This window comes from Vicia villosa, linkage group LG5 (genome assembly GCF_029867415.1).
Source record: "Vicia villosa cultivar HV-30 ecotype Madison, WI linkage group LG5, Vvil1.0, whole genome shotgun sequence".
NCBI classification, from domain to species: Eukaryota; Viridiplantae; Streptophyta; class Magnoliopsida; order Fabales; family Fabaceae; genus Vicia; species Vicia villosa.
In genome coordinates, this window is record NC_081184.1 from 43,304,730 (window position 1) to 43,330,049 (window position 25,320).

The following is a 25,320-nucleotide window of genomic DNA, read 5'->3' on the forward strand; positions in this document are numbered from 1 at the left end:
TCAGGCATACCAAACCGGTGGTTTGGTTGTCAAACGCATCATCCTACCACAAGGTGACCCCAGGGGAAAGTGGACTCCCACTTTTGAGGGACCGTTTGTAATCAAGAAAATATTCTCTGGCGGTGCCATGTTGCTTACCACTATGGATGGCGAGGATTTCCCACACCCTGTAAATGCGGACATAGTCAAAAAGTACTTCGCTTAAAGAAAAGCTCGCTAAGTTGAAAACCTGAAAGGGCAACTTAGGCAAAAAAAAATGAATGAGCGTCTCGGTGGATTGAAAACCTGAAAAGGCGATCCAGGCAAAAATTAGAGACTAAATAAATATTATCCCGGTAGGCTGAAAACCTGAAAAGGTAGGCTAGGCAAAAGTTAGGGAATAAAGCATACAACTATGTTCCGATCAGCTGCCTACTCACCTTCAAGGTTCAACACATCAAAGACACCGATCAATCCAACTACTTTCTTCCAACAAGTGAGGGATGAGATGCTCGAAGACAGATTGGCAATAGCAGAATTGAAACTTGACTGGATTGTTTTCACATAGCTATTTCCCTACTTTTCAAAACTTTATGACAATTTCCTACAACTAGGATTTTTGTCTCCTTGTACTAATCAGCCTATCATGGCTCTTTTTCAAAAATCAATACAGATCATGCTCAAAATCAACATTTTCACTTTTTCTGTTTTGAATACGTAAACGTCCCAAATGATAATTTTGAATGAACATGTGCATTTGAATATGATTGATGTTTACCAGAAAAACAGGAATAGCATTCAGGTAATGTCCCAATCATTTGGACATCATCCCGAAACCAGCATCAGAAGAAAAATCCCCAACAGAAATGCATTTCTCAGCAAATTCCTCAATGAGATTTTTCTCTCCAACAAAGTGATTCGAGAAATCTTATTCCTCAGCAGGGTTGTTCCAGAGTGTTATCCCCAGAAAGTGTGGTCTCACGCCAGGACTTGGTCAAATAGTGCATTGGAGGATTATGCATCTTCCTCATTCCCACTTTAAAGGGTATCAAAATCCGAACTTTCAAATTACCTTTCATCCCCAAGCGGTAGTCAAAGATCCTTCAACAGAGCATCCCGGTCCTCAAAGAAGGTCCCCAGCCGAGTGTACTCGAACAAGACGGCAAACATCTTCCGCAATCACAATGCCTTCATTTCCAAATGGCTAGCAGGGATTTATTTTCCCAACCAGAAGCTTGATACGCTCATACATCATACATCATACACATATTCATACACAGCATATAATGTCTCATGACAAACACATACATAACATGCATATTTTTACTTTAGTCAAAAATCTCATACATTACATGCATCATAACATTGCATGTCACTAATTTGATTTTTTCAGGCAGATAGATATCTTCAGCAAAGATGTTCTCAATCACATGCAGTGTTCCCCTGAATTCTATTCAGATAAGCAGTCCTCTTAGATATAATCAAGCCGAAGATTCATTCTGAAGAGATCTCTCTTTTCAAATCACCTGTCAACTCAAAAACATACCAACACAGATCTAAGTCGATACCTCAGACGGTTCCTTAATAATCCACCAACACAGATCTAAGTCGATACCTCAGACGATTCCTTAATGATCCACCAACACAGATCTAAGTCGATACCTCGGACGGTTCCTTAATGATCTACCATCAAAGATCTAAAGCAGATACCTCAGACGGTTCCACAACGATCAACCTTCAAAGATCTAAAGCTGATACCTCAGGCGGTTCTTCATAGATCAACTTTCAAAATCTAAAGCGGAAAAACTTTGGACAGTTCCGTAACGATCATCCTCTAAGACTTAAAGCGGTAACCTCGGACGGTTCCGAAACGGTCAACGCAGAGGTTTTCAAATCCTTCATCAAGATATAATCAATGGATTCATTCTGGTGAACAAACCATCAAATACATTTACCAGATGGCATCTGAAAGCCCATCTCAGGTAATGTTTCAATCTGCCAACAACATGTCTCAGACAACATTCAAAAGCAATTTCCAACATCACAACCGGTGGAGGTAAGTGCAAATTTTCAGGGCATCTAAAATATTCAATCATCTTCTACCTTCAGATTCCGAACAGTCTCTTCAGGTTTAAGAAGATTGAATAGGGGCAACTGTTATACCCCAAAATTTGCCCGCATCTTTTTCAAAAAAGAAGGCAACAGACTTCTGTCTAAAAATTGGGAGTTTCATATAATCTTGGATTTTTATTCCATAAATATCCTGATTTATGAATACTTGGTTTTTAGAATTTTTCTTATACGGTACTTTGGCTCGCTGTTGAATTCATTTTTACGCAAACGCCAAGTACTGTTTATTACTTCACACACGCTATTTATTTTGAGATTTATTTACAGATAAATAGTACTGACGCAATTGGTACAGAATTAAATCTTTTGCAGGCGCAGAGTCCGGGGATTCAGACTGTACAAGTAACAAGTAAACTATTATTAACTTTTGTTTCCCAATAATTTTTTGTACTATATTCTATTATTTTCAAGATCTTTTCCTTTCTTTTCAAATCTCTTTCTTTCAAATCCTAACTTTATTCTATACATCTTTTTTTTCAAACCCTACCATACACTTTCTTTGAAATCCTACTTCCACTCAATTTTTCCTTTTTTGTACGGAATCACTTCATTCCCCAACGTCTCTATCCTTCTTTTCATTCTATAAATACCTCTCATTTTTTTTTATAAAATCTCACATCAAATTCTAAATCATCTCTCAAAATTCCTACTTCATATTCATTCTCTCTTCTTCCCCGGCAAAAATGGCGAAGCGGATGGAAACGTGTTTTCTTATGGTCATCACCGTCGTGGTGGTAATCATGTCCTTCTTCTGTCTGCATAGTCCTGAAAAATGTGGACCTGGGTTGCTTACACTCCCAATCATCTATATGTTATTATTTGTAGCATGGGTTATTAATCGTCATTCTTAAAGTTTGTCGTATCTTTTATTTTTTAAATGTACCGTTTACTTATCGTACTGTTCATTATATTATGTAGTGTTTGTACTGTCAGTATTAAAAGTCGTACTATCTGTCATACTGTTGTTTAAATTATTAAGATAGTATTTTGTGTGTTTTCTGCCAGTTAAATATTTATTTTTCTGTGCATTAAATGTTTTTCAGGGTTATTATCGGTAATTTTGCCCGCATACAGTATATATTATTTATTTATTATGTCTGTGTTTTTCTAACAACTCATATAAATAAATTTTTCACCATTAACACAAAACATAACAAAAAAAAAACAAAAAGAAAAATTAACTTTGACTGTTGAATTTTCACTTTAATACCTGAACAGTCAGTAGACAATCAAAAACACCAGACAGTGCAATTCTCCGTGTTTTGTACCATCAATCAAATCAATCTTTTACATTTCAAAATTCCAAGATTTTTGTTCTAGAAGTCTTCTGAATATCACATGATTAGCAGAGACTCAGCACTGCACAAAAATCAGGTACGCTTAACTGTCTCCTACACAAACAGTCCCTAACTAGGGTTTCTTGTTTTTTTTTCAGGAGAACAAGTTTTTGAGACCTCAAATGGATTTCATGGACCTCCATATATCTCAAAGTACCACCATACAAGTTTTCAAACTTCAATTCACTCAGACGCATAGTCAGCAGTTCAAACAGTCAACAGACGACCCGTTTGACCAAAAAGTCAACAGACAGTCAAAAATGAAATTTTTTGTCAACATCCATATTTTGTCAAAAGATTCAACATTTGATCATTGGTTGATCATAATTCATCAAGGAAAGATAAAAAATCAACAAAACCCTAAGTTTCAAAATTAGGGTTTTCTCCTAAAAAGTCAACTAAACTTTGACTGGTCATAACTCTCTCATCCTTCATCCAAAAATTCAAACCAAAGCTCATTTTGAAGGAAATTCAATTATATTTCAAATGAAATTGGTCCCATGGTCATTAGATTCACCATTTGAAAAATATGAACCAAGACATTACAGGTCTTTTTCAAAGTCAACAAAAAGTCACTTTTTTCAAAAGGACACACAAGGAGCATGGAAAATCATTTTGATATGAGACCAAAGACATTGGTTAGAGGACTCTCTGAGGTTTCTAAAAAGTACAAGAACTCCTTCATATGATAAAAATTGAGGGATTTATGCCTTGTTGAAGTTGGCCATTTTTTGGGAAAATGCATGAAATCAACATTGATCAAAAATGTTTTTTTTCCAAAAGGGGCCAAGTTTTCATGATCCAAACATGTTCCCCATAATGTGAAGGGCTTCCCACGACCAAGCCAAGGCCCATAGCATTTTAGTTTCTTTTTTTGGTTTAATTTTATCACATTTAAGATTAAATTGAAAAAAGAAATGGAAGGATAATATGTAGCTTGAATCTTAAGCATGAGTCATCAAGAAGCATTCAAAACTCTGCCACAAGGAGCTAGTACAGCAGAAGAGAGTGGAAAAATCAAGCCATGGTTGCTTGAATTCAAAGCTACATATGTTATAATATTCAAAAATTCGACGAAGCACTTATTGCTTCTTAGCTTAGTTTCTAAGTGCTTCCTTGCCTATAAATGAAGTATAACACTTCATCAATGAAAAAGAGACAAGATCAGAACCAAACCTATGCTTGTAACACACTTGTAACACATTTAAAATTTTCAAAGAAACTTGAAATTCGAATTTTCAGTTTAAGCCATTTTTAATCCAAACTAAACACTTAAACATCATCCTTAAGCATCACTAAATCTATTCCAATCATTTTCAAGCTTTGAAACACAAAGAATCGAGCAATATAGCTCACGGTTTATTCAAACCTAAATCACTTCATACCTGATCATTCATGCATTTTTAACAAGATGTAATCATATATTTGAATTTAGTTCATTGTTCTGATCGTTTCTGGATGGTTAATTGAAGTTTGAACACGTATCCATGAAGATACCATTTTAGGGTTCTTCAACACTATTTTAGGGTTTTTCTTAAAAGGCAAAATTAGACAAAATTAAGGGCATGGTTGAATTCAGTGAATCAAGACAAATCAAATGGATATGTCGCGAAAAATTTCTATGCTTGTTTACCCCTATTCGCTATTTTGCAGGGATGAGTTTCATCTATTACAGCGCTTCTAAGCAAAAAACGCTGTTAAAAGTGTTGGCTGGAGGTTGAAGACGAAGGCGTGACACCATCTGATTGGCCAGTTTGAAAAATGCGCGTTTTGTCTTATTCTTGGATCTGATGCTTCGCTGACTAGACTGTTACCATGCGCCACGTATCCATGTCCATCAGATCATTTTAATCCTCTAATCTAACGCTCCTTGTCTTGCAGGTTCATCATAGACCCTAGGGGTTTGCCACACATGATCATTGTTTTATATATTTTCTATTTTATTTTATTTTCTTTACAAAATTAATTTAAAATAGTTTTAAAAATAAAAAAAATATAATAAATATATTTTTAGGTTTCTAAAATAATCTATTTTTTTTTGACATAAAATATTTTATTTTTTCTTAAATATTAAAATATTTTGTTTAATTAATTGGTATATATTTATATATTTGCTTTTTAATTATTTCAACCAATCAAAAAATCATAAAAAAAATTGTTCTTTATATTAAATAAAGTTTATATATAATAGGCTAATTTTGTACATATTTAGGATAATTTTCTCTTTAAGTTTTAATTATTTGTGTAATTATTTGTATAATTATATGATTATTTAACTTAATAATTTCAAAATCAATTTCAAAAAATCCAAAAAAATTAGTTTTATTTTAAAATTAATTGACAAGCATTTTGAACATACTAGTACTTAGACCCGTGCGAGGCACGGGTAAAATATTTTCTAAGTAAAAAAACTATTTTAAAAACACTTATAATTTACAAATTTTAACTATAGTAAGATTACTATTGCATATATAAAATGTTATTGTTATTAATAGTATACATAAAAAATTATTTAACTAAATTTTTTGTAAATTATAAAATAATTTGGCCATTTATAATTTATTAATCAAAAGATAAAAGGGGAAAGGGTGCTCAGGTTCTAAAAAGACTGATTATGATTTTATTATTTATTTTTAAATGAAAACTAAATCCAAAGCTATTATTATTTATTAATCAGTAATTAAAATTTATCAACTAAATTAAATTAAATGAATAACAAATAAAATAAAAACTATCCTATAAAAAGGGAAGGAGCGCCTCATTCCTTCAAATATTTTTTTAAAATTTGTTTTAACTAAATTTAAATTTTATTTAATAAAAACAACAAATAATCTAAAAAAGATTTAATTTTTATTTTATTTCAAAATAATAAAAAACAAACTTAACAAAAAAAACAACCGTCCATGGTAAAAAAAATTATTTTATCCATTTATTATTTAATTAATGAATATCCACAACTAAATAAAAATCAAATTAAAATAAAAACGAAAAAAAATTAAATCTGCAAAATATAAAAGAGAGCCCTACATGACTTCATTTATAATTAAGATCTTATTTAATTAGTTAAAAAAAAAGACCAATTAAAAAACAAAGACCAAATCAAAAGTTATTTTATTAAATTCTAAACATTTCCTATTTTTGTTTTTTATTTTTTATTTTTTGTCTATAAGTATTATATTATCAAGCAGTATGATTATTAGTATTATTGTTTGTTATTATTTACTATTTTCTCTATAAAAAATACATTAATCGATAGTTGCTTAATCAACCGTAATTGGTGTATGCAATAATGATGATATTACTTGTGTGTTTCAATTATTTTTTTGAAATGAAGAGAGATTGTTTTTGAAATGAAGAGAGATTGTGTGAGTTATATTTTGGAAAAATTAAAATGGTTAAAACAAACTAAATACTGGTAGACATGTAAAATATGTTTATTCACCAATCATAATTATCTCATGTTTTTTCATAAATTAATAAAATAAATGATGCTTAATTGACTGAATCAATTTTCATAGAAACAAAATGATATTGTCATCTTCAAATTTAATTTCACCATTTATAAACTTATGGTATTGTTTTTTTCTTGTTCATATTAAAATACAACATAAAGTATTAATTTATCTTTAGTTTATAACTTCAACTAATTTGGACTTTTTAGGTCTTTTACGAATAATATATTTATTTTATAGTAAAATAGAACAATTTTAAAAAATATACTCTATTTTATTTGAATTGCATATGCCTAAAATTAAAATAAAATATATCGTAATATTATATAATTTATTTTAATATTTTACAAATAAGGCAATTAATTCTAGTAGAGATAAAATATACACTTACTTATCTTATAATAATTACCCATAATACTTTCAAATATTTTTTTAAAAGATAAATTTTTTTTTTTTTTGCAGTTTTTAAGTCTTTTACCAATAATAATATAGTTATTTTATAATCAATAATATAATTACTTATTAAAAATATATTATTTTATAATCATGTTGTCTAATTATTTATTAAAGAATATAATTTGTTATTTTTTTTAAGTTACCAAAAAATTCATTTAGTCTTTAAATATATAATATCAATTAAGAAATTAAAACGATGTTTAAAGTTGATCGATATGAAATAAATAAATATGATCTTATTTTAAAGATGACCTCCATAGAAATAATTATGAATTTTTGGGTAAAAATAAAAGCATTAATTTTTTTAAAGCAAAAGTTCTATACTATTATAATGATTCAATAGGTAATTAAATTATTAATTTTCTAGATATATTTTTTATTTCATTTTAAATTATTATTCTCTAGATATGATATTTGATTGTGAATATTTTAATAATATTAAATTATGAGTAAACATAATAAATAAGAGATCAATTTGATTATATTTTAGTTAAATAAAATTCTATATATGATCCATTGTATTATAATCAATTGATAATTTTATTATATATTATTTATTAGCTGATTTATTTATTATAAGTTCATAATATTTTATTTCTTTTTCATAAACGGAATCAATTTTATTCAAGGAGTTTGTGTCTCTAATTCTCCACTTAATTTGATTTCTTATTTATTTCTAATTTAAACTATCACCTGATTATTTTGATATAACAAAAAATGCAATATATAGAAAGATATATTATATATTTACATAATATTTACTATATTTATATTTATATGATTATATATAAATATAAAATACTGTTTATACTTGATACTTGATATAATTGACAGTTAAATTGGCAATAATATTTGTTGGGAATAATATATTATTAGAAGATAAAGATATGCTATATTTTATAATGTTAATATGACCGTAATAAAAAAATCAATAATGGTTATCCATAAGCAATTGAGTAATAACATATAGTCTGGGAATTCTAAATTTTTTCCGCAATTTATATACCAAGAAATTAAGATCCCATTGCAAAACACAACGATATTATCAGCAATATCTATTCCTTTAATAAAAAAAATTAAAAAAAATGCTTCGTCAAGTTATAATTGTTGTGGAAGTTTTCTTTCCTATTAGTCATGCATGATGAGTATTACTTGATACGCACTTTCTTTCCTATACAATTATGTACAGTATAAACCATCTTAATAAATACCAAAAAAAAAATAAAAATATCCTCAGACAATTGTTCAGAAGTATATCTAAGTTTGTTTCATTCCACTGTTACAAATACAGCACTAATCAATAAATTGCAGCACTACAATAACTTTTGGGCTAACACCTGAATTTTTCAGATTCAAATAACAAAAATCTACTGCAGCAAACACAAATGACAAATAAGTTAAGTTGCAACATTTTGAAACTTTGAAAGACAGTAATTTGCATTGCAAAATTACCACAATATCAAATGGAATGCAATAAAACCTTCCTGTCATAAAACATCAACAAACCAAAAATCAAATTTTCCTCTCAAACAACCTTCAATCAAACAACAAACGTGTGCACAAAACTGTCCCAACAATCACGACATCATTCATATGAACCTTTCATTAACAATAATTATAACACTAACCATTATCTTGTAAATTCAAAAATCAAAATTTTTTTAGGCAAATATAACATAAATCACAACCAGTGAAAGAAAGAATCAAGAACATAAGAAGCAAATCCACACTTGAATCTGAAACCACACATCACCAAATTTGATCCTACCCTTGCGTTTCCGGAACACCACGGACCACTACTCAGAACCGCAACTGGACTCTCTCAAGCGTCGCTACCCCATCGCAACAACCACGACGCGCCAACCGCAAGCCGCCTCGACATCCACCTCCAACCCTCACGACACCACCGTCGTTTGCCCTCCATACGGTAATTGCTTCATGTGTTTTAATTATTTGGGTTGTTCTTCTTTTGTTTGTCAGCATGATGAGAGGAAAAGAAAAGAGGAATCTTAATTTTGATAGAAAGCAGTGTGAAATGGGAGAAGAAATTGTGTGAAATGGGAGAAGAAATTATTGTTATTTATATAATTGAAATTATCAGAAATCAACATAAATCAATTACCTGGGAAACATAAAGCATTGATGAGCAGCAATTGAAATCGCCTCTTGAAATTCCCATTGATGATGTGAATTTGAAATCAAGGTTTGGGAAGAGGAAAAAATTGAATTGGCATAAAAGATAGGTGTAGTGCTGTGGAAGAGGAAAAATTAACTGGTTGAGGGAGAAAAAGTCTACTGACTGTTTGTATTTCAATATCAATTTCTTTGGTCTTCCCCGTATCCTTCCATATAAAAAAAGTAATAATTTTTTTCGTGTATCAAGAATCCCTCTCTATCCTTCAATTAATAAATAAAATAAAAAACTTAAATAATCAATAAACAATTCATTATTTTTTAAATAAAAGATTTCCTTTTTTAGAAAGTTTGTAAAACATGAGAATTGATGTGAGCATGACACTTGTCAAAATTGCCCAAAAACTCATCTTGCTTTATCATTATGTATGATTTTAAACTTAATTTTTAGGTTTAAATTTTATTTCAACCTCTTTCTCATTTTAATTAAATTAATCATGCATTAATTCTAATTAAAATCAATCATCAAAAAATCCAAAAAAAATATTTCTTTTATTTTCTTGCAATTTAAATTCCTAGATCAAGTGTATAGGTTGTCAAATTCATGTAAATAGCGTAGTTTACATTTCCCGCACAATCGATGTAATAGCGTAGATTTACTTTCCGCACTTTACATTTCCGCATTTTAATTTCTGTACATATAAAACTGCGTGTATGTCAAAGATAAAAATTGAAGCGTTAGGTCACTAACTTCAAAGATAAAATATCTGAATCAAAACACAATCACACTTGCACCTCTTAGGGTAATCCCTCTTTTACTCTTTTCAAAATCAAAAATCAAATTCTGCTGTTTCAAATGCAAAATCGAACTTTCGTTTACATCCGGTGAAAGGAGAATTTTCTAAAGGAAATAGGAAAAGACCTTATAACTTAGGGTAGACCTCCTAATTTGCTTGCTCAAATCAAAACAAACAAATGCCTCATATACTGTTGTATTTCAAAAAAAGACAATACTTGGTATATATCCAAACAAGGATCATTACGAAGTTAACGTTCTTTTTTTCAAAACATCTTTCGAAAGATAAAACACTTTGTATACATCCGCACAAGGATCATTACAAAATCAATTTGCAAAAGTTCTTGAAACCACATACAAGCATGTCAAGGCAAGAGAAAAGTGATTCAAAACAAGTGAGCTAAGCAAATTAAGAGCCCATGGATAACCATGGATACAAAGGGTGCTAACACCTTCCCTTTGTATAACCTACCCCCTTACCCAGAATTTCTTAAAGGTCTTTTTTCTGTTTCTTTTATAAACCTTTCCTTAATTGGATAAAATAAAAGTCGGTGGCGACTCTCTGATTTTCAAAAACACAAAAGCAAAAAGAGAAGAGTCAGTTCGTGTATCTCTCCACGAGAGGTACAGTAAAAAACCGAGGGCGACATATGCCAACCAACTTATGGCCTTCACTAACGATAATGGAATGCCGATCATAATTCTGACACATGCTTGGTGTCGTCAAAGCTCAACCAACTTATTATCCAATTAGCATAACTTCTATGACTTTTTTTATCATTAACTGGAGCAAGAAAATGAAATTTTACATTCTTTTAGCATGCTGCAAGCATTCCTATCACCTCTGCAAGTATTAAGGGAAAATAAGTTGTGTCCTCTCAAGAGCTCATTGTCCCTACAGCCTTACCAGCAAGTACTAATCAAACGGTAACTATTTTGTCGTTACTCCTGCCCCAATTATTCTTAGTGTGTGCAATTTACTTATGAATTTGTTTTTTCTTTAGGATACCGCTTCTCCTTCTGGATTCTGCTTCCCAAAATTGGAGTACAGAACAAAGCTTGAGCCATACTCCTTCAAAGAGGATGTCCGGAGAGGATTCTAACGAAGAAACAGAACCTGTCGGTTTCTTATCTCCTAAGCAATATGCTACAAAGAACTCAAGGCCCAAGAGTGCAAGGAATTCTAAAGCTTAATGATGGGGACCTTCAAGCTACTTATCATTTGTATGAAACTTCATTTTGCAATTATTTCTACTTGTCTTTGTAAAACCTTAGATTATTGAGCTACTAGCAAGCTACTTTTTTTGTAATGATAATATCATTTCCATGGAAGACATCTACTGAGGTTTTTGAACCTTGATACATTAAGTTTATATCGGTATCTTTGAACCTTGATAAATTATGTAAGATCTTTGTCACTATGTTTGCAAAACCAACTATTTAATGTATCTTATCTTCATGAAAATCATCATTGTTAATGTCATTTATGTATCATATTTCTGGAATTTACATCATTGATATTCATCACTTTTCAAAATTATACTTAACTAATAACACCTTCCAAAAACACCAACCTAAATCATTACTTTTTAATAAACAATTTAGTGGTGCTCAGGTGCAAACACGGTTTACATTATGAACAAGTATGCCCTTCCAAGTACACCAAAACTTTACAATTTCACCTTCTCAAATCTTAGCAATTTCATGATTAGAGACACTTCGCATTAGAACATTCAGAATGCTCAAGTTTGATATTGCAATTATACAATGAGATATCTAAACACTGAATGAGCATGTATACCAGTTATGAGGCATCGATAAATTATAAACTTATTAATTATAAGTTTTCAAACCTCTTACCACTTAATTTAAATTTATTAACATTGACAGTTTGATTATGGATGTACTACAAACTTTATCCAAAATTCAAAGCCTACTGCTGTCATGAGGCTGTATGCGTGTATAGCACACTAAGAACCTACTACTGCCTACTGCACTTTCCGCAGGTAGAGCTGTGGTCAGTTCTCTTTTTCATGCTAATGTTATACCTTAATACAAGAATTGTTTAATTGCTCAAAATTTTATAATGTTCCATCACTCTCAAGCAGCAGAAAGTTGTACTTGATTATCCAAACAAATTAACCATACACACACTTTTCGACTGTCACAGCTGTATATCCCTAATTTCGGCAAATCTTCTATGGATATTGAAAAGGTTGCCCTGCTATCAATGAAAAAACAGGTCTGTTGCAGTTGGAACACTTATTCCCATCATTAGGGGTGTAAGCGGATTAGAAAAAATCAATTAAACCGACAATCCAAACCAAACCAAATCGAAATAAAACCGATTGTTTATGGTTCGGTTCTAAAACCGAATCGAACCAATAAAAACCAATGTTGTTTGGTTCGGTTCTCGGTTTTAGTTCTTAGGAACCGTCAAACCGATGAACCGAACCAATCGAAATAATTACGCTCTAAATCCTTTATTCCACCCTTCATTAAGCTCAAATTTTGTACCTTTCCAACCATTTTCCATCTTTGTTTTCACTTTCTTCTTTTAAGCAAAACACGCATTTAGAACTAAACTCCAAAACATATAAAGTAAAAACCATAAGTCACAAAAACTTGCTTTCACTAAACTACTTCTATAGTTGTCAACCTCAAATGTTGCTCTCTCACTATTACCACTATGATATGTTATGGTATCCTTCTTTGGGTTCATATTCTCTTCGTTAATTTTCATATTTGTTTTTACCTTTCTGATTTCTTCTTCAACAAAACTCCTTCTAGTCTTGTTACAAAATAGTTTATATGTGTATTTATGTGTTCTATTTGTTAATTTTTCAAATCTATTTCTAACATTCCGATGTCAAGATTCAACTTTTATAGTGAATTTATTTCATTATGCAATGAAACTATGTCATTGTTTCATATATGGATTAAGTGCAACTTGTAAGTTGTTTGAAAAATTAGAGCATGAAATAAATGACATGAAATGTATTATTTTAAAAAATAATAGCATAAAATATACCGAAAAATATAATATTGGAAAATATATTGATGAATATAATGTTTGAAAAAATATTAAAAACCGATCAACCGAACCAACCCAAACCGAAGAGTTTGGTTCGGTTCTATTTTCGAAAAAATGTTAAAAACCAAACCAAACCAAACCGATGAAAATATTATTGGTTCGGACCTTTTTTTTGACCAAAAACCGGTCCAAACCGATCCGATTACACCCCTACCCATCATAGTTACATTTCAATTTTTGATTATATCGGTTACACTTGGACCATTGAAATTGAATTAGAACAATTAGATATTTTATATACTATGGTTTAAATGATTAATGTTATAAATTTTGCCCTCTCGTCTCTCCCAAAACCATCTTAGCAAATTTGATTGCATATGCTTTGCATATCAGTTATAGGCTTTAATGGTGTCAAAACTGAAATTGGTGGGGTGCAGCGCTTCCCATATTCTCGAAAACAAATTGTAAGGCAAAATTAGTTTCTCTACCTCAAAGCATTTCTTTGACTCTGCAATCCACTCTATGGAATGTTTCCTTCTCCAAGGCTCTAATCCCGACTCCAATGCTGGTCACACCAGCAGCTCTTTCAGGATCCAATAAGTCAGACCAATTGTTGGATTTATGAAAGAGAGAATATGAGTGATATTGAAAAGAATGACAATAATTCTGATTATTGATTAAGAATTGTAATACTATATATTATTATTATTATTATTATTATTATTATTATTATTATTATTATTATTATTATATATAGGTTAAGGTATTGAAATATAGTTTAGAAATCTATTTTTATCACTGAACACTATCACCAAAACTTAGGTACATACCTTTTCTTTTGAAATTTTCAAAGCAATGTTTAATATTATTACTGTAAAATAGTGTAGTAGAATAATAAAACACCATTGTTTAAAGCAATGTTTAATATTATTACTGTAAAATATTATTACACGTACCAATTGTTTAACACACCACACAATGCAATGCATAGCAATTTGCAGATGTTTGTGTGTTAGTTATAATGGTTTCAGTTCTTACTAAGTTTTTGTTTTTACTATGTTAATGACTTACGGTTCGATTTCTGTAATGATGATTTGGTTGTTCAGTTTTTTGCAGCTAAATGTAACAGTATATTATATTTATCTCTCTTGTCCACTTTCTCTTAATTGGTTAATTTTTTAATTTTTATTTTTATTTATCTACAACACCTATTTATAACACTAATATACTACTCAATCAATATATTCACAAGTATTTTATCAATATATTCAATCAAATCATATTATTTTATATTATTAGTGTATATAAATTATTTTTTTAAATTATTATATAGATTAATTTTGTAAATATCTTCCAATTGAATTCCACAGAAATGTTATTTAGTGATATTAATTTTAAAATATTTTTATATATATTAACATAGTGAGACACGCCTTGATCTATGTGTAAAAAAGATTACATTTATATTACTAGTAAGAGACCCGTGCTGCCGCACGGGTATTCGAATATTTGATGCAATTTATTTTAAATAATATGAATAATATGTGTAAATGTCATTCTGAACAATTTTATTAATGATCATGTAAATTATGTGTACATGAAAAAAATATCAATTTTATTAATGTTTATTAATGGTTATATAAATTAAAATAAGGATTGTATTGATAGTGACCCGTGAAATAAATAAATTATTAATTTTATTAAAATTTAGACTTAATGCACTTTTGTGTAAATGATAAATTATTTGCTAGATTGAAATACTAAATTACATGGTTCGACAAAAATTAAATTGAATAAAATAAATTTATTCTATATGAATTTAGACTATATAAAAAAAGGCAAAAACATCTATTCTAAATTAGTGACAACTTTATTTCAAAATAAATAATAAAATGAAAATAAGAAAAAAGTACTTAAATAATAATTTTTATATGTATGTTTTATTAATTATATATTCACTTAATATGTAGCCAATTTTAGCCTTGTAGACTACATTTGAATATATTTGTTTTTGTTCATTATTGCAATTTGAATAGATTTTCAATTTTAGACTTGAAAACATCTGTTGAATATATTTGTTTTTGTTCATTATTGCAATTTGAATAGATTTTCAATTTTAGACTTGAAAACATCTGTTTTTGTTCATTATTATAACTTGTAGGCTATATTTGAATATAGTATATTGCAATGCAATAATCATTCTATATCAATCAATTTACTTTCAAAAATATCCTTTCATGATTGTCAATGTTAAAAATGCTTATTATTTAAAAAACAAATTATCTGTTATTAGTTGATTTGATTTTATATTTAACGAACTTTAATGGAATGATTTCATGATGGCTATAAATATTTCACATTTGTGAGTTTTTTGGTTAAAGTTTGTTAAAAATGATAAAATCAAATTAAAGTTGTGATTTCATGATGTTATAAATATTTATAAGTAGGACTGCTACACATTGCATAAAAGAAGCAGTGCATATATGAAACTGCCGCGAATGAACTAAATTTCTAAAAGAATATTGAACATCAATAGTTAATAATTTAGCAACACTAAAATGAGCTTTTTCATGTAATCCTCAATGTCATGTTCTCCATCCCACTTGGTGAGCATTTTCCATATCCCTTGCTATCCCTTGCTTCAAGTCTGCATTGTATACAATGTGAGTTTATCTGCGGCGAAAGAAAAATAATGGCAGTAAGTTAACAGCTTATGACCTGAAAATAAATAACAGTATGGTTGAAGATAAATATAAAAGATAAATGTAGGCAGTCAACAACAAAGCTACTATTTTTAAAAAGCTAGTTAAGGCATAAGTCCTCTAAAACTTAACAGAAGGATACTTATGACACCTATCGCACGCTCGCGAAAAATGAACAGAGTCGCCACCAATATATTTATCCCATAAGGGAAAGGAATATCAGAAAACCTAAAAGGAAGGAACAGGGTCTTGCGACCAGAGAATCAAGGTACGGGAGTCGGTTACGCAAGGGGAAGGTATTAGCACCCCTCGCGCCCATCGTACTCGATGGTATCCACCTATGTTTGTTTCTATCTAAAGGGTGTGAAACTATGTCTATGTCTAAATGCGAAATGACTGCAAAATGTAGGGAAAATAAAGAGTTGTACTCGCACGGGCCCTACCCCGCTGCCTACGTATCCTTTTCAGGAATCAGAGTTATCGTAGCTCGGCTAAAGATTTTCTGTTTGTTTTTGTGTTTTTTAATTTGGCGGAGTTAACGTTCGCACTCTTGCATAAGGGATCGACCTATGATGCGTACGAGCGGAAATAACATTGCCCTTAGGTGCCAACGAGGCAAAAGAAAAAGAAATGATTGGTTTGTGTCTTTTAGGGTAGATGAGTGATGAACAGTTCCCAATACCGGGCCACTCACCACTTTCTCTACTTTGCTTTAATTTCGAACCATTGTTAGGTGTTTTAGGTGTTTTTGGTTGTGTGTTTTTTAAGGGAATTTACTTTGCGATCCGAATCACATAAAATGTATAATGATCGAGAAGTAGATTAGGGAATAAATCCCACTCACTTCCATCCCATTATGTAATGTTCGAGAAACAGATTAGGGAATGGATCCCACTCATTTCTCTCCCATTAATTAATGTTTGAGAAACAGATTAGGGAATAAATCCCACTCATTTCTCTCCCATTAAGTAGTGACCGAGAAACAGATTAGGGAATGAATCACACTCGTTTCTATGCCACTAAGCGATTGAGAAATAGATTAGGGAATGAATCCCACTCATTTCTCTATCACTTTCTTAATGTGATTCGCATCTTCCTTCTATTAATGTTTTAAAGAGTTGAAAAAGAAAAAGAATGCAATAGGGAACTAATCCTAAATTCTAATCTAAGTTGTCTATACAAGTCTAAATCCTAATGTTAACATGGGATAGATTCTAAAAGAAGCATACAAGTGGTATAACAACATAGGCCTAAAATAAGGCCAAAAATACAAACAACAAAGTCACAAACGATTATACAAAAAAGTAGCATGGAAATGGTACAAAAACAATACAAGTACTAATGCAAAATTACACTAAAATACTACTATTTTTTATGACCTTTTTATGAAAGAGAATTCAAAAGATTAATGTCAAAATTAACCTAAAGTCTACTATTTTTATAAGCTTTTTATGGGGGATTCCTAATTCAAGTCTAAATTGCACCTTAAAGAACCTACATTCTAATAAGCCTAAACTAGTATTTTTATCGTTTTTATGAAGGGGAAGTCAAAAGATTAATGTCAAAATTAACCTAAGATCTACTTATTTTTATGTGTTTTTATGAAGGAAATTAAATGTCAAAGATCACCTAAAAATCTAACAAAGGAAATTAATATTACCTAAAGTCTAATCTCTAAAACTTAACAAAATCTTATTTTTTATGTGTCCTTTTTATCTAAAAAATCTAGAAATAAAAATACTAAAAGGAGCATCAAATCTAATTACAAAAACATGAAAACAGGGGGGGTTCAGTCTGAAAATAATGGTGTATACAGCAGATACGCATGCCCAGATACATTGGCCCAAACAAAGTTTTTATTGTCAGTTTTTTGTGAAAGAAATCCATGGGCTAGGGGGTGTGATACTGAATTATAGGGTGCAGTCAGTAAGGAAGTGGGCGCTGCAGATTTGGAGTTAGGCCCAAGGTTGTTTTTTGTAAAGATTTTTGTTATTGTCATGAAGAAAAGCGTTGGGCCAGATTGGGGTATGAGAAGCAATCTCGTGGCCCAATTGTTTTTGTTGTGATTTTTCTAACAAGAGTAATGGGTCAAAGGGGGTGGTGAATAGCAAAATGGCCCGGAGATTGTTTGTTTGATCCATTACGGATTTTCATGGCTCAAATTAATTCAATGTATCAGATTTACTCACATTAGACTTTATGCCAATTCAATTTCCATTAATTATCCACTTAATGCCCAGATTTTCAACAATTAATCAATAATTAATTCAATTAAAACTATAGGATAAAATTATAAAACTACAATGGAAGGGGGATTAGGATTACCCTGAAATGTGACGATTCATCTTGCGTTCAATGAGAAAACCTCTCCTTCCTCTCTCTCGCTCGCGGCGGCCGTAATAGTCTTCCTCCCCGGCGAATCACACCGAGCACCACCGTGAATTTGTCCGGCCACGACCTCTTCTCCTCACATCTCTCTGTTCGTCCGTGATTCGTTCAACCCTCTCAATCGCTCATCTCCGTTCATCTCCGTCTAAGATCTCCTCCCTCGCTCAATTTCAGCGGCGACCGGATCCACTCTTCGATGATGCGTCTTCTGTCGTGAGCCAAAAAGCAAAGCAAGCTCAGTTCACTTTCATCTCTTTTTCGCCTCGGTTCTCAAACTCTCTTTCATCTCAGATTTGTTCTCTCCGATCTCCCTTTCTTCTGTTTCTGCGTTTTTGTTGTTGTTGATACGTGTGGCGATGAACATTGATGAAAGATTATTGCAGGTTTGTTGAGGTTTGACATGTTGGATGAAGATGGAGATCGATGCCGTTGGTTGCGTGATGGAGGTTCGATGATACGAAGCTGGTGATTTTTCGGTTGAAGCTTGATGCGTGGATCAGTGATGATGGAGTCGTGGCCTGAAAGTTACTTCGATGAAGGAGATCGTGACGGTGACGCGTTGAAGACTGATGAACCCACGGTGGTGATATTGAAGGTGTTCTTTCTGTTACAACTGAAATCTTCTCCTCCTCTGATAATTCTGTTTTGTTTTCTTTTCAGGATTGAAGAATGGAAAATAGAAGGTGATTATTGGTGATGATTTTCTGGAGTATTGGAGATTATCGGAGCGGTGAATTGATTCTTGAATTGGGAGAGAAAGATTGAAGATGGTGAATATTGGAGAAGAAATGTGGATGATTGAAGGTGATGATTGTGAATGGTTGATGAACAAAATGGTGGAGGTTAAGGTGATGAAAGGTGACTGGGAAGCAAACGTGAAGACTGAAAATGGAGGGAATGGCGTCAGGTTCTGAATTGGAGGGAGAGGAGAATATATAGGTGAGAGAAGGGAAGAGAGATCAGTTAGAGAGTGTTTGGATTCAGTTATGGTTTGTAACTGATTTAGTTAGGTTGTTAGGATTCTGTTATGGTTGTTAGAGGACAGTTAGGAATTCTGTTACGGGGCATTGGTTAGTAACTTCTGTTAAGGACTATTGCTTGGTAGTTTGAGTCAGTTTGGAGGTTTGGTTATTTTGCTATTTGAATGTTAATTGGTGTTGTATGCTGAAAACAAGTAGAAACTGGGTTAGTTTTTTTGTGTTTGAATTGGATTTTTGTTGAATAAATAGTCTCTTGAACAATGATTCTTCATTGGCCGTCTCGACTCCCGTTGAACTCGCAATCTCATAAAATTTGGTGAGATGTGCGAAAGGATCCTCATGATCCATTCCGATGAATGGATTTGCATAAACAAGTTGGAGGATTCCGGTCTTCATCTCCGTATTTGCTCCACCTTGAGCATTGCGTGCAAATTGGGCGGTGCGTCTTGGACTATTGGCGGACATTTCGGTTGGAACAACAGCCGCCATGTCTCCTTCAAAAGTCTCTACAACTACTTCTTCAATTTGATTGTTAGAAGAAGTAGACGCCTCTTCTCTTTGTCGCTTCTCTTGGGCTAACTTCCTTCTTCTTCGTGTCTTGCTATTGAGTTTTCGGAGTGTTCTTTCAATTTCGGGATCGAAATGAAATTGCTCTTCGGTAGCTTTTTCCCGCATACATAAGAATCTACAAAACTAGCAAACCAAGTGAAACGCAAAAGAATTATGAATAAAGTAACAAACTTAAAACAATGAACTATTGCAATGCTTGCAATATCAAACGCCAATCCCCGGCAACGGCGCCAATTTGTTGAATAGTATATTCAAGGCAAATATTTTTAAATCGTATCCACAGAGATTGGGTGATATTACCGCTGTTCTATAGTTACTATCGCTTTAAGTTTAAGTTGTAACAAAGTTGGTTTAAGTTGAGTTTCTATTTTTCTATTCAAAAGGTAAAACAAGTAATAAAATAAGATTTGTTCAAAGATAAAAGATTGACAAGATTGGTTTTGGTTTCACTATCCCTATCTCCTATGTGACTTTAACAACTAAAGTATACTTCAATAGCAATGAAATGTTCTAGTATCCTCTCAACAATGTTTATGTCTAAACAAAGTTGTGAAAGTTAATATATTAATCTTTAGATGATCTCTCACTCTAACTATCAATACATTAAGCTTGATTGATTGATACAAATAGAAAAGTGGCAAATAAATCTATCTCTAGCATTTATCCACTACTTGATAAAATGTTGTAGAACAAGACTTGAAATATATTTCTCAATCATAAATCAAATCTAAATATGAAATATAAAACAACAACATTCATCCATTTCAATACTAATGAAGTTCATACAAAAGTGTTAGAGGAAATACATAGTTAACATGGATAGCTACTACCTCCAATCTTGTCAAAGTGGGATTTAGCTACTCATCACCATGGTTGACAACAAGAAGAATGAAGAAGAAGCTATGAGCATCAATCTCTCACAAAGGTGCAAGCTTTTCTCTCCCAAAACCCTAGCCTCAATGTGTGGTTTACAATAGAATAGAATGTTCTAAATTCCCTTTTTTATCTCCCTAAATAACCCCTAATTCGTACTAGCTTTTAATCTTCAAAAGATAAAACCTCTCTCATGACAAGTGGCAACCAAATAAAAGAACAAATTCTGCAGCGCACTGTTTGCGGGGCAAACAATGTTTGCGGGGCAAACAGGGAATCTTTTGCCACATCAGTTTCACTTCAAAACTGGACTTGTTCAGCATCTATCAGTTGGCGGGGCAAAGGATGTTTGCGGGGCAAACAGGCTTCATCAGCACTTCTTTTGCTATTCCAAGTCTTCAAGTAATTCCTCTTTGCTTCCATGAGCTTCAAACCTAATTAAAGCACTACATAACTAACAAACATGTGAAATAACAATTCAAATGAACTAAAACTAACAAAATTGCAAAATTATTAAATTGTATGAATAAAAGTGCGATTATTGAGTAAAAAGTGGTTAAAGGGACCAAAAACAATATATGAAAATTAGTATTATTTGGTTCCTAACAATTTTTCTTGTGCAATATGTTGCGGGTTTGGACATGGTGTATGTGGACTGTTTTGGAGAATTTGTAAGTTCTCTTTAGGTTTTGTAATGTGCAGGTTACAGTCGGTTAGAAATGTTAGGAAATGATTGAATGAGGGCTGTATGTGTGGATTCTGATTTTGGTATGAAGCTGACTTGTGGTATGGTATGGATATTTGGAATTATATGCGGGTTCAAGTGTTAATACGGTGCGGTTCGGTTCTGTCAAGTGCAGAGAAGCTTGAATGTAATTAGTTAATGATGTATGGACTGCTAGGAAAATAGTTAGAAGAAGATGTTAGGCTTTTTTCTTTGAATTGTATGTGCAGGGACTGATTGTATTTATTTTTTTGTCGACAGGTTCATAAAGAAAGAGAATGAAGCTGAATTCTGGTGCTGAGCTGGAAGATGAAGAAGCAAAGGTCTATTGGACTTGAATTGAAGATTCGAGATTAGGATAAAGGCACCAAAACTCGATGCTTGGATATTTTGTAATGGATTTTTGTATTGTATGATTTTTGTAATGAGTTTATGATGTAATGCATGGACTCAAATGTATGAATAATTGGTCTTTTTGTAATGAACATGATTTGGATAATGAGGGAAGTTTGTGTTCGGATTGTGACAACTTGACTTATTTGAATCATGAATTGTTTGAATGGTGTAATGTAATATACTTGAACTTGTAATGAACTTGTGATGGATTTGGTTGAATGGGAGTAATGAAAATGGCTCTTTTTTGTAATGAATATTGGATAGAAATTTGGAAGGGCTTTGTAAAATGGATTGGACTTTGGAAATGTAATTTGACCTTTGAACCTTAGAATAGTGGAGTGTTGACTTTTGATTTGAATGTTGACCTTTTCAAATAAACCTTGACTTTTCCTTGTACTCGTAATGGATTTGAATACATGACTTCACTCTTGTACTTTAAGTAGTATATGATTCTTGCATCTTCTCTCATACTCATTTGAATTTTAAATTCAAAACATATATTTTCTTAGATTTCCATCTTTGCAAACTTAGTGAAGCAATCCAAGTGGAATAGTAACCAAAGATATGGATCAACATGAATTTAGTCAAAAGGTCAATTTTGCTTGATGTAGTCAACAACCTTGCAAATAATCTCCACATGTCTTTTTTTTCCTCGATAGATCAATAACATCTTTAATTGACTTGCAAGACATTCTTAAGCATGTCGAGACCACCAAATGCCTAGGGAAATAAACCCTAGGTCAAAACATTCCATGTGAATAGAATTCCTCTCATCAAGTGCCTTTCAAGATCTGAACTAATCATAGTCTCGATCATGTGCAAGACGCCATCCTTGAGGAGATAAATAACCTTGCAAAGACCTAAGTGAAACCTCAACTTGCTTTATGACCTTTGATCCCATGCTTTTATATGCTTTATTTAATGAATGAATGCAAAGCCGTGCAAATGCCCTAATGAGGGTATGCAGATGAAATGGGAAGCTTAAGCTAGTTAAAAGTAAAGGGGTAGGACAAATTTGGGGTATGACAACACCACCACAATCTGATACTAAACAAAATGCTTGTCAATAATTAATACTTACGCCATTGAAAGATACCTCGTTGGCTTGAATGCTAAATGCATCTCTTGTTTGAACGACACAATTACACCCTGCACCAGTCAGCTTATCAGCAAATACTAACCTGAACAAACTGAACCAATACAAAAGATAAGAACACACGGCAAAAATTATAAGAATTCATTTGAAAGCGGTAATAGATGAACAGTCCAATGCAAGATATGGTTCTCATATCTTTGTAAGTCTTGTTTTTTAAGATCAAAGTGATAAAATTAAGATTGAGATTTTCTTTTTCAGCGGAAAGTAGGGATCACAGTCAATTTTTTTACCGTGTTTTTCGCCGTACCAGTAAGTACTAAAACTAATATATTGCAGATTTTGGAAGAAAGACTATTGGCATGATTATCCACTCCTTGTCTGTCTTGCCCAACTGAAGAAACCCGAAAAAACAAAAAACTGACAAAGTAACATAATCATTCAAAACCACACTCTGTTTTTCAGTGTCACAAACTAAATTCAACCTTAACATTCCATCCTCCATTAACATAAACAATAACCAAACCTTTAGATAACGCCCGACAATCCGACATAAATGGATTGTTGAACATGCCTTCCTGTAGTGTTACAACAATAAACTGCAAATTAAAAGAACCATAAGAAATTATGTTATTCAACTTATTGGGTGCGAAACTGTAAGTGGCTGACTTGCACGAAATCTCAATAATAAAAGGAAATTGGTTTAGAATAGTTGTAAATATGTGTGTCAAACAAACCAATTGGTTTAGAATAACTCTCCTCCTTTTTACTTGAACAAAATAACCTGCAAAATAACTGATGATGCAACGTAAATATACCAATAGCTTGATAGAAACTGAAACAAACCTTTCTTCGACTGCGGGAACTATACCGTTTGTCATTCACATATAAATGTAATATGTAGTCCGTTTGTGCTAATGTAAGACTTGCAAAATGAAGTATACAATATCAAACTAAATTTCAGACTACCATATGCTAGTATTTAAATTATATGGCAATCATAAAAAGTTTTAAAACAGCACCACACATATATACTTGTTGGTTTAAGAATAAAAATGCAAGTCCAAAAAATATTTAGAGTTGAGAGTATCAAGGCACTATGTCATATCCACTTGGACAATACCTGTGCCTTAAAAACACCATTGTTCTAGCATAATCATAACGTTTCGGACCCATCCAGCGATACTTCTCGCTCTATGTCATAATATCACCATAAAATCCATACCTGTGGTCATTAATGTATGTAGAATATAAGATGTATGTAGAATATAAGATTACAATGCAGGATGATATTGCTAGTATGTGTCAAAAGATAGACATTTACGTAATTATAGAATTTCTATTTTGAATTTTCTTTTCATTGGGAAACAAAAACAGGAAGGAAATTACCCTATTTATGCTTACCATGTAATTTGAATTTTCTTTTCATCAATTTAACTCTTGCAGATATCGGCGAAGCGACAAATTTCTGGATACATACCATTCAAACTCAAATCAACTATAAAAACAAAAAATTCCACCGTAAATCATTTTGACCGTAAAACAAATTGCTGATTACGTGAAAAAGACACAATTTTTACCAAATTCCACATTAAACCATTTTCATACGTTAGTTGTCGGAGAAGGAGAGGTAGTGGTCGACGGCGAGATAGCTTGAAACAGAAATCCAATCGGTTCATTGAGAAGCCCGTGAGATGAGGAATACCAAAATGAATTTAATTTTTTCATTTAAGGTGGTGGTGGCATGAGAAAGAGGCGAGGACGGGGATTGGAGTCCTGACGCGAAATGGGTGTGCGAAGGCGGGATGGGAGTCTGGCTTTTTCTTTCCATATTTTTTAGGGTTTGAGAAGAGGGAATGAGAGAAAGAGACAGACGAGAGAAAGAGACAGACGAGAGAGAGAAAGGATTTATTTGGAAAGGAGAAAGCATTTTAATTGCCAAGTGTCAAATAATTATTGGAAAGTAGAAAAGTTGTAGTGTTAATTTGTTAGTTACTAAAATATCCTTTTTGTAGTGTAATTTTTTTTTTAGGAAAGGGCAATATAGGTAGTTTGGGCAATTGAATAATAATGGATAGATAGTAGATAGGCTTAATTGCAATTTTGGTCCTCCTATTATTATTTTTTTTTAGTTTTGGTCTCCAAATTTTAAAATCCGGAATTTTAGTCCCTTTATTTTAGTTTTTTGAGGATTTTGGTCCCCCTGCAAATTTGAAGACAATTTTAAATGATATGATGCTCATATTGATGACATATTCAACATAAATCTTAAATAAA

At 31.9% G+C, this 25,320-nt stretch overlaps 1 long non-coding RNA gene across 1 annotated transcript; it reads right to left on the bottom strand.

Moving 5' to 3' along the window:
* Positions 1–23,590: 23,590 nt before the first annotated feature.
* LOC131606568 (uncharacterized) lies at positions 23,591–24,889 on the bottom strand. The gene is made up of 4 exons (XR_009284883.1): positions 24,624–24,889; positions 24,448–24,541; positions 24,167–24,268; positions 23,591–23,642 (listed from the first exon to the last, which is right to left on the bottom strand). It is a non-coding gene; the product is annotated as an uncharacterized LOC131606568 (long non-coding RNA).
* Positions 24,890–25,320: the final 431 nt, after the last annotated feature.